We start from the raw sequence: 7738 nt of genomic DNA, 5'->3' as shown, positions 1-7738 counted from the left end.
TCCTTCCAATTCCTAATGACACCATCGTTTGATTTTTTTTTTTTTTTGTTCATTCAAAAACAGAAATGCAAACATAAATTTAAAAAATGTGTTGCTACTTCAAAATTTTATCCTTTGTGTTTCATAATAAAACAGACACATATTCTAATTTCTTTTTACAAAATTAATTATCATGTAATAAGTGGACCATTTTGTGCATATCAAAATTAGTAACCCGATAATTCTGAGCAAGTGACAGCTCGTTGAACTTTGCCGTTTGAAATTGGAGCTTTGATGTCATTTCAATCAATATTGAATCAGATGATTCTGGTCTATTTGATGAATATTTGGGTCCATGCTTGTTGATGATGATTTGGTGTTTTCTTGACCCAAGTTTAAGCTTTTCATGGAAGAAGTTAATTTGATTGATCTGTTGGGTTGTAGTATAAAGCTTCCTGGGCTAGAAATTGACCAAAAGGCAGTATTTCCCTTTAAATATGATAAAAGCAACTGGGTTTGTAACAATAGGCACCAGTACAAATTACAAACTGCTTTCCTTGTATAAAATTTTAAAAAATTAAGAATGTCTGTAGCCAGTTAATGCAACTCTGCCTGGAAGCTATCAAAGTCAACTCAATATTGGTTGGATAGTAAAGTTTATATGTGTGTGTGTGATTATGTATTAATTCCGTAACTAATGCATCATTAATAGGTGATTCAAACTAACAAATAAACATTTTATAACGAAGACAACAAATATGTTGTTTCAATTCTTTTTATATAAATATTTTTATAAAATAGTAGTAATAAAAATGAAGGCTTTGATGAAGTTTTTTATCATTTAATATTTTAAGATATATTTCTGCCTTTGCAGTTTTCATTAAATATTTGGGATTAACATATACAATTTTTTTGTCCAAATTATGCTCAATTTTATATTTTATTTTAATACACATTTTTATTTCAAGTATTGCAGGTATCTATTAAATTTATTTACTTGAATGTTTAGATATTTAGGCTTTTAATTTTTCTGCCATACTGGAATTCTATAAGTATATAAGAAATCTTGAAATTAAATCAGTGATTCTTAAAGGAAACTTGTGCTAATTATGGAAGTGGTTGATCCCCTTTGAAAAATGACTAATTATTTTGAAAGATGATAAAAGTGTTGGGTTATTACTTTTAAAAAAATGAAGTGACTATTTATGAAGTGATTTAAAGATAGTGGTTGCCCAAAGGTTGAGTGTTTTTTCTTGGGCAGCCCAAAGGTAGAAATAGAATACTAAAAAGGAAAAAAGAAAAAGAAAAAGAAAAAGAAAAAGAAAAAGAAAAGGGAATTGCACAAATGGTTTCTCCTCAGCTTCCTGGCTGGTGTCCTCACTCCTTATCTGGTACTGGTTCACTCCATTAGACCTTTCTCTATGTACATATGCATACTCCTCATCTCTTCAAATTGATTAAAGCAATATTATTTCCCATTTGATCTGATCAGATCTCAGCCTTATCCAGGCCATCCTCAGTACCTGCATACATCTGACTCGCTGCTTGATTTGTGGGTAATTCCTTGCTCTTCTTTAATTCCACTTTCATAAATCCCTATGCTCTTACGTTAGTTTTTTCCTAATTTCGAGTCTATATATATATATAGACATGCATCTGCCTATAATTAATTCAATTTTATTGCAGAGCTATTTCATGTACGAAATGTATATTTTTTATTTATTTATTTTTTTTTACAATTAAAGCAATTTTGTTTCCCATGATGAAGATCTGGATCTAGATCTAGATCTCTTCCTTACACTTTACGCCTTGCCTCGCAAAGGGTAAAATGCCTCACCTTATGCTTTGCGCATTCGCCTTACTCATAAACATTATGTATGAATTGCATAACTAATGCATCATTAATAGGTGATTCAAACTAACAAGTAAACATTTTATAACTAAGACAACTAATCTGCAGTTTCAAAATGGGTGGGATGATAAGATTTGGGGTTAATTTCACCTATTCTTGTCATTGGAAATATGTATGAAATTCACCTTTCATTTTTTTTTTTTTTTTGGGGTCATCAGATTGGGGTGGCTCTTTGACTTTTATGTCCCCTCGTCTCTTTCAGTTATCTTCTCTTAATGACTTTCCTATATATGCTTTCTTCTACTTGAAAGAGAGTGTACTTCCTTGGGATTTTTATTTTGGAAGGAAACCTTACGAGAGAGATGGTTTTTTTTTTTTTTGAGAGATGGATATATATGCCTCATTGTTTTCACTTCCATTTTGGGAGTGACAAAAGAGTTTGGGATTTAGATTCTTTTGGAGCTTTTTCTTGTAATTCTTTCTTTTCTAGTTTGAAAGTTAAATAATTAAACGTACTATCCAATTTCTAGTTTGAGTTTAGTCCAATTTGCCAATCTAATTCAATTATCAAAAAACTATATATAAAAGTCTAATTCAATTCTCAGAAATTTATATGCAATTAATAAATTTATAGAAAAATGTGCCTTGCATAGCAATAATAGAATTAGGTGAAAGTTAGATAATCTCGCATTATAATCTGTGTAATTTTGCATGACACAAAATTGTTATGCCTTCATTGATTAAATTTTATGCCGCTCTAATTTTTAGTTAATAAAATATATAATTTCAAAGGAGAACCACCAATCTTATGGAAATTAAGAAAGTATATATATATACACACGCACAAGATGTTGAGTTCATCTTAATATATATATATAGATTAAAAATATGCATCAACATTCTATGTAATTATAAAACTACCACACATATATGACTACATGCATTGTGCCATGTGGTGTAGCATTTGAATAAAATAATAAGCAATTAAGCTAGTGGGATGGTTCAATATGGAAGCAAAGCCCTACCCCCTACTCATGCCAAACAGCCTTAGAAGGGAGGAAAACAAAACCGTTGACCTCCATTAACATCCCCACAGAGAGAGAAACCTACCTATATTATCATTAATAATCAACTACATATTTAACATTAATGTTTAATTTAATGATGAATTAGTTACATATAGTTTTTTTAGAATTTAATCCAATGCTTCTCCTTTTGCACCTTACTCCCTCGTTGGAAAGTTGAAGTTCCCTCCAAGGTTAAGGCCTTTTTGTGGACAACGATCTTGGAAAAAATATATACCAATAATGCTCCTAAGTTGAAGTTCACTTGTTCCTTCATTTTCACTTCACTTGTTCCCTTTGGAGAGAACTGGATTTGCCCTTGCCCTTGCCCTTGTTCTTGCTCTTGCTTTTGCTCTTGCTCTTGCTCTTTGACTTTTAAGGGGTTTGGGAACGGTATGCAGAGAAAGGCTTTTTGGCAGTTCTTAGTTATGGTTTTCTTTTGGTGTATTTGGTTAGGGAGGAATGCCAGAATTTTAAAGGACTTGGACACCCCTCTTAACTTGCTTTGGATTAGAGTGGTGTTTTTAGTGTTGCTCCTTTTTCTTTTGTTTCTAGTGGATATCTTATCCTCCCCTTTTTTTTTCTTTGTGTAATATTTTCCTCTCTCTATAATAAATTTATTTGTTTATTAAAAAAGGATTAATTTTTTTTCCGTTTATTTGGCGAAACATGATTTTCTCTCACCCTTTTGGTGTCAGGTGGCAATGAATAATATCTTAAGGAGTTACACAAAAGGGTTAGGCAAGTCCGTTAACCTTGATGAAAAAATGCAGAATTTGAAACTGAAGTTGGGATTATTGGAAGCTCGTAAGGCTGACAAAAGCATAGAAGTTAAAAATTTGGAGCTTCAAACGGGAAGGAAATGAAAGAGGGAAGTTGAAAATTGGTTGACAAATGTACAAAGAATAAAAGATGAGGTACGAAGTATAGAACAAGAAGTCCCCGGGTCATAAATCTTTCACACATACATCTTGGGAATTAAAATTGAGAAAATGACCAAGGAGGTGGAAGAACTTTTAGAACAAGGTAAATTTGCTGAAGGGCTCACAATAGATGTGCAAGATCCCTAAGAACTATTGACAGTGAATTTAGTGGGCCAAAGAGCAGAAGAGAGCATGAAAAAACTCTTGGCATGCGTAATGGATGACAGGGTGTTCAGCCTTGGCATCTATGGAATGGGGGAGTTGGGAAAACCACACTTGCAATGGATATCCACGATGAACTCTTAAAGAATCGTTATGGTTATGTTTATTGGATTACCGTATCGCAACAATCCAGTATTTACAAATTGCAGGATGACATTGCCAAAGTACTACGCCTAGAAAATCTTCCTTCGGGGGAGAAGGAGAGGCAAAAAAGGGCTGCCATTTTGTTCAGAGCATTGGAAAACAGGAAGAAAACGGTGCTAATTTTTGATGATGTGTGGGAGCATTTTAACCTGAAAAAAGTCGGGATACCTAATGGGCCAAATGGGCCTAAGTTGATTCTAACCGCTTGATCATTATCGGTGTGTCGCCAGATGGGTTCCCAAGAGACAATCAAAGTGGAGCCTCTTTCAAATGAGGAAACTTGGGGAGCTATTTATGGAAGAACTCAAGCCTTATGACAAACTATCTCCGGATGTGAAAGTTGCTGCTATGTCCATGGCTAAAGAATGTAGGGGTTTGCCACTAGGATTATCACAATGGCAAGAAGCATGCGTGGAGTCAATGACATTCATGAATGGAGAACTGTTGTGAAGTAATTGAGAGAATCAGGGAGACCTGATATGGAAGAGGAGGTCTTGTCTATATTGAGAATCAGCTATGGTCGCCTAAAGGATCCAATAGTGCAGCAGTGTTTCTTATATTGCGCACTGTTTCCCGAAGACAGTGTAATGAAAAGAGAGAAATTGATAAGGTACTTTATCGCAGACGGACTGATAGACAGAATGCACAGTAGGCAGGCCGAGTTTGACCAGGGTCACGCCATATTAAATGAACTGGAACACTCTTGCTTGCTAGAAAATGCAATGAGGGGTGAAAACTCAACAAATGTGAAGATGCATGATTTGGTAAGAGACATGGCGCTACAAATAAGTGGTCCTGGTTTCTTGGTAAAAGCTGGACTTGAATTAAGAGAAATACCGGAGGACTGGGCACAGGATCTGGAGAGAGTTTCCTTAATGCGTAATGCTATGACAGAAATTAAGGCAGGGATATCACCAAGATGTTTTAAACTCTCAACCTTGACGCTACAGGAAAATAATTTGGAGAAAATTCCAGACTCTTTCTTTTTGCAGATGTGTGCCCTTAAAGTTCTTGATTTATCTTGAAATGAGGTTCTGCAGAGGCTAACCAATACCATATCTGACTTGGAGAATCCTACTGCATTATTGCTCAGAGATTGTCGGAGTCTAAAATATGTGCCTTCACTAGCAAAGCTTCAGGCATTAAAGGAGTTGGACCTTGGAGGGACTGGTATAGAAGAAGCACCTGAAAGTATGGCGAATTTGGTCAACCTGAAAGTCTTGTATATGGATTGTCTAAAGGAGAATGTAGTTGTAGGAGAAGAGACACTGCATCAAATGAGGGATCTCGAAAAATTTGTTGGCCGATTTGGGGATGTGAGAAGATTCCCCCCACGGCTGAATGCCTACTCTATAATAGTTGGATCCGGAAATGTTGATGATTTTGAAGAAATGCAGCTGTATTCTTCTAGAGCAGTAATTTTAAAGGGGTGTAGTGTGAATACAGAGATCCTTGTTCATTTACCTCCTAACATTGAGTACCTAAATTTTCATAGGTGTCATGATTTAAGGGCACTTCCATGCGACGCATTTTCAAGTCTCAAAGTGTTGGAAATAGATGGGTGCCCAAAAGTCAAGAAGCTGTTCACACGTGGGTTGCTGCAGCAATATCTTCGTAGCCTTGAAACAATCATTGTCCGGAACTGCGAGAAAATGGACGAGATAGTAGCAGGTGAAGAAGAAAGAGAAGTCAATGGAGCATTTTCAAGTCTTGAAGTGTTGGAAATAGGTGGGTGCCCAAAAATCAAGAAGCTGTTCACACATGGGTTGCTGCAGCAATATCTTCCTAGCCTGGAAACAATCATTGTCAGGAACTGCAAGCAAATGGAGGAGATAGTAGCTGGTGAAGAAAAAAGAGAAGTCAATGCCACATTTTCAAGTTTCAAAGTGTTGGAAATAGATGGGTGCCCAAAAATCAAGAAGCTGTTCACACGTGGGTTGCTGCAACAATTTCTTCCTAGCCTGGAAACAATCAGTGTCTGGAGATGCGAGCAAATGGAGGAGATAGTAGCAGGTGAAGAAGAAAGAGAAGTCAATGACACATTTTCCAGTCTCAAAGAGTTGCAAATAGTTGGGTGCCCAAAAATCAAGAAGCTGCTCACACGTGGGTTGCTGCAGCAATATCTTCCTAGCCTGGAAACAATCAGAGTCTGGGAATGTGAGCAAATGGAGGAGATAGTAGCAGGTGAAGAGGAAAGAGAAGTCAATGGCACATTTTCAAGTCTCAAAGTGTTGGAAAAAGGTGGGTGCCCAAAAATCAAGAAGCTGCTCACACGTGGGTTGCTGCAGCAATATCTTCGTTGCCTGGAAACAATCAGAGTCTGGGAATGCGAGCAAATGGAGGAGATAGTAGCAGGTGAAGAAGAAAGAGAAGTCAATGGCACATTTTCAAGTCTCAAAGTGTTGAAAATAGTTGGGTGCCCAAAAATCAAGAAGCTGTTCACACGTGGGTTGCTGCATCAATATCTTCCTAGCCTTGAAACAGTCATTGTCTGGAACTGCGAGTAAATGGAGGAGATAGTAGCAGGTGAAGAAGAAAGAGAAGTCAATGGCACATTTTCAAGTCTCAAAGTGTTGGAAATAGTTGGGTGCCCAAAAATCAAGAAGCTGTTCACTCGTGGGTTGCTGCAGCAATATCTTCCTTACCTGGAAACAGTCAGTGTGTAGAACTGCGAGCAAATGGAGGAGATAGTAGCAGGTGAAGAAGAAAATGATGGCCGGGCAACTGCTGATCTAAGTATTACCTGTTCAGCCTCAAACAATGACGAAATCGGCATAAAAACAATCCACCTTCCAAAATTGAGGATATTACGGTTGTGGAATCTACCAGAATTGAAAAGCATTTATAGGGGAAAGATGGTTTGTGATACTCTTCATACTTTTGATATAATAAGGAAGTGTACGAAGCTAAAGAGGCTCCCTCTATCTCCCTCTGCATCTCATGGATGGACAACCATCTCCTCCCCTTGTTCTCCAGGAAATCATTGCAGATGATGATGAATGGTGGGAATCGTTGGTCTGGGACCATCCTGCTGCTAAACCTGCCCTGCAATCCTTCCTCAATATACGTAGATGCTACTAAGCTGTTTTAAGAAATGCCTGAGAAGAAGACACCATCATAGTCTCACATTATTTACTGTATTTGTGAGCCACGATTGGTAGGAAGTTATGAATGGTCTGAAATGCGTGTACATTTTTGTTCTGAAATGCTAAATCTAGCGATCTAAATTTAAATTTAAAATTTTTAGCAGAACATATTTTTTTTGTAGTTAAAGTGGAATTGCATTATAATTCTATTTTCAGAAATTATTAATCTATTCCACAAAAGCATATGTATTGTAGACTCAGAAACACCTCAACATCCTCCCAAATTGGACATTCTCATGTGCCAACTGTAATTGAGACAAGTTGTGCCTTCATTGCAGCATTTTTTTTTCCTGGAGTATCTCCAGTAGTTGTGGCATCCAGTGATCAGTATAATCAAGTTTTGATATTGCTAGTTTTCTTCTCATTATGATTCCATTAACAAATGAATTATTTCTTTTTGTATGTTAA

General features: G+C 36.4%; 1 pseudogene; it reads left to right on the top strand.

Moving 5' to 3' along the window:
* The first annotated feature begins 3662 nt into the window (after window positions 1–3662).
* On the top strand, window positions 3663–7265 carry LOC131158694 (probable disease resistance protein At4g27220; annotated as a pseudogene).
* Window positions 7266–7738: the final 473 nt, after the last annotated feature.

The sequence above is a fragment of the Malania oleifera genome, chromosome 6, assembly GCF_029873635.1.
Source record: "Malania oleifera isolate guangnan ecotype guangnan chromosome 6, ASM2987363v1, whole genome shotgun sequence".
NCBI classification, from domain to species: Eukaryota; Viridiplantae; Streptophyta; class Magnoliopsida; order Santalales; family Ximeniaceae; genus Malania; species Malania oleifera.
The sequence above is the reverse complement of the archived record's forward strand: the minus strand, read 5'-3'. Positions and strand labels throughout refer to the sequence as shown.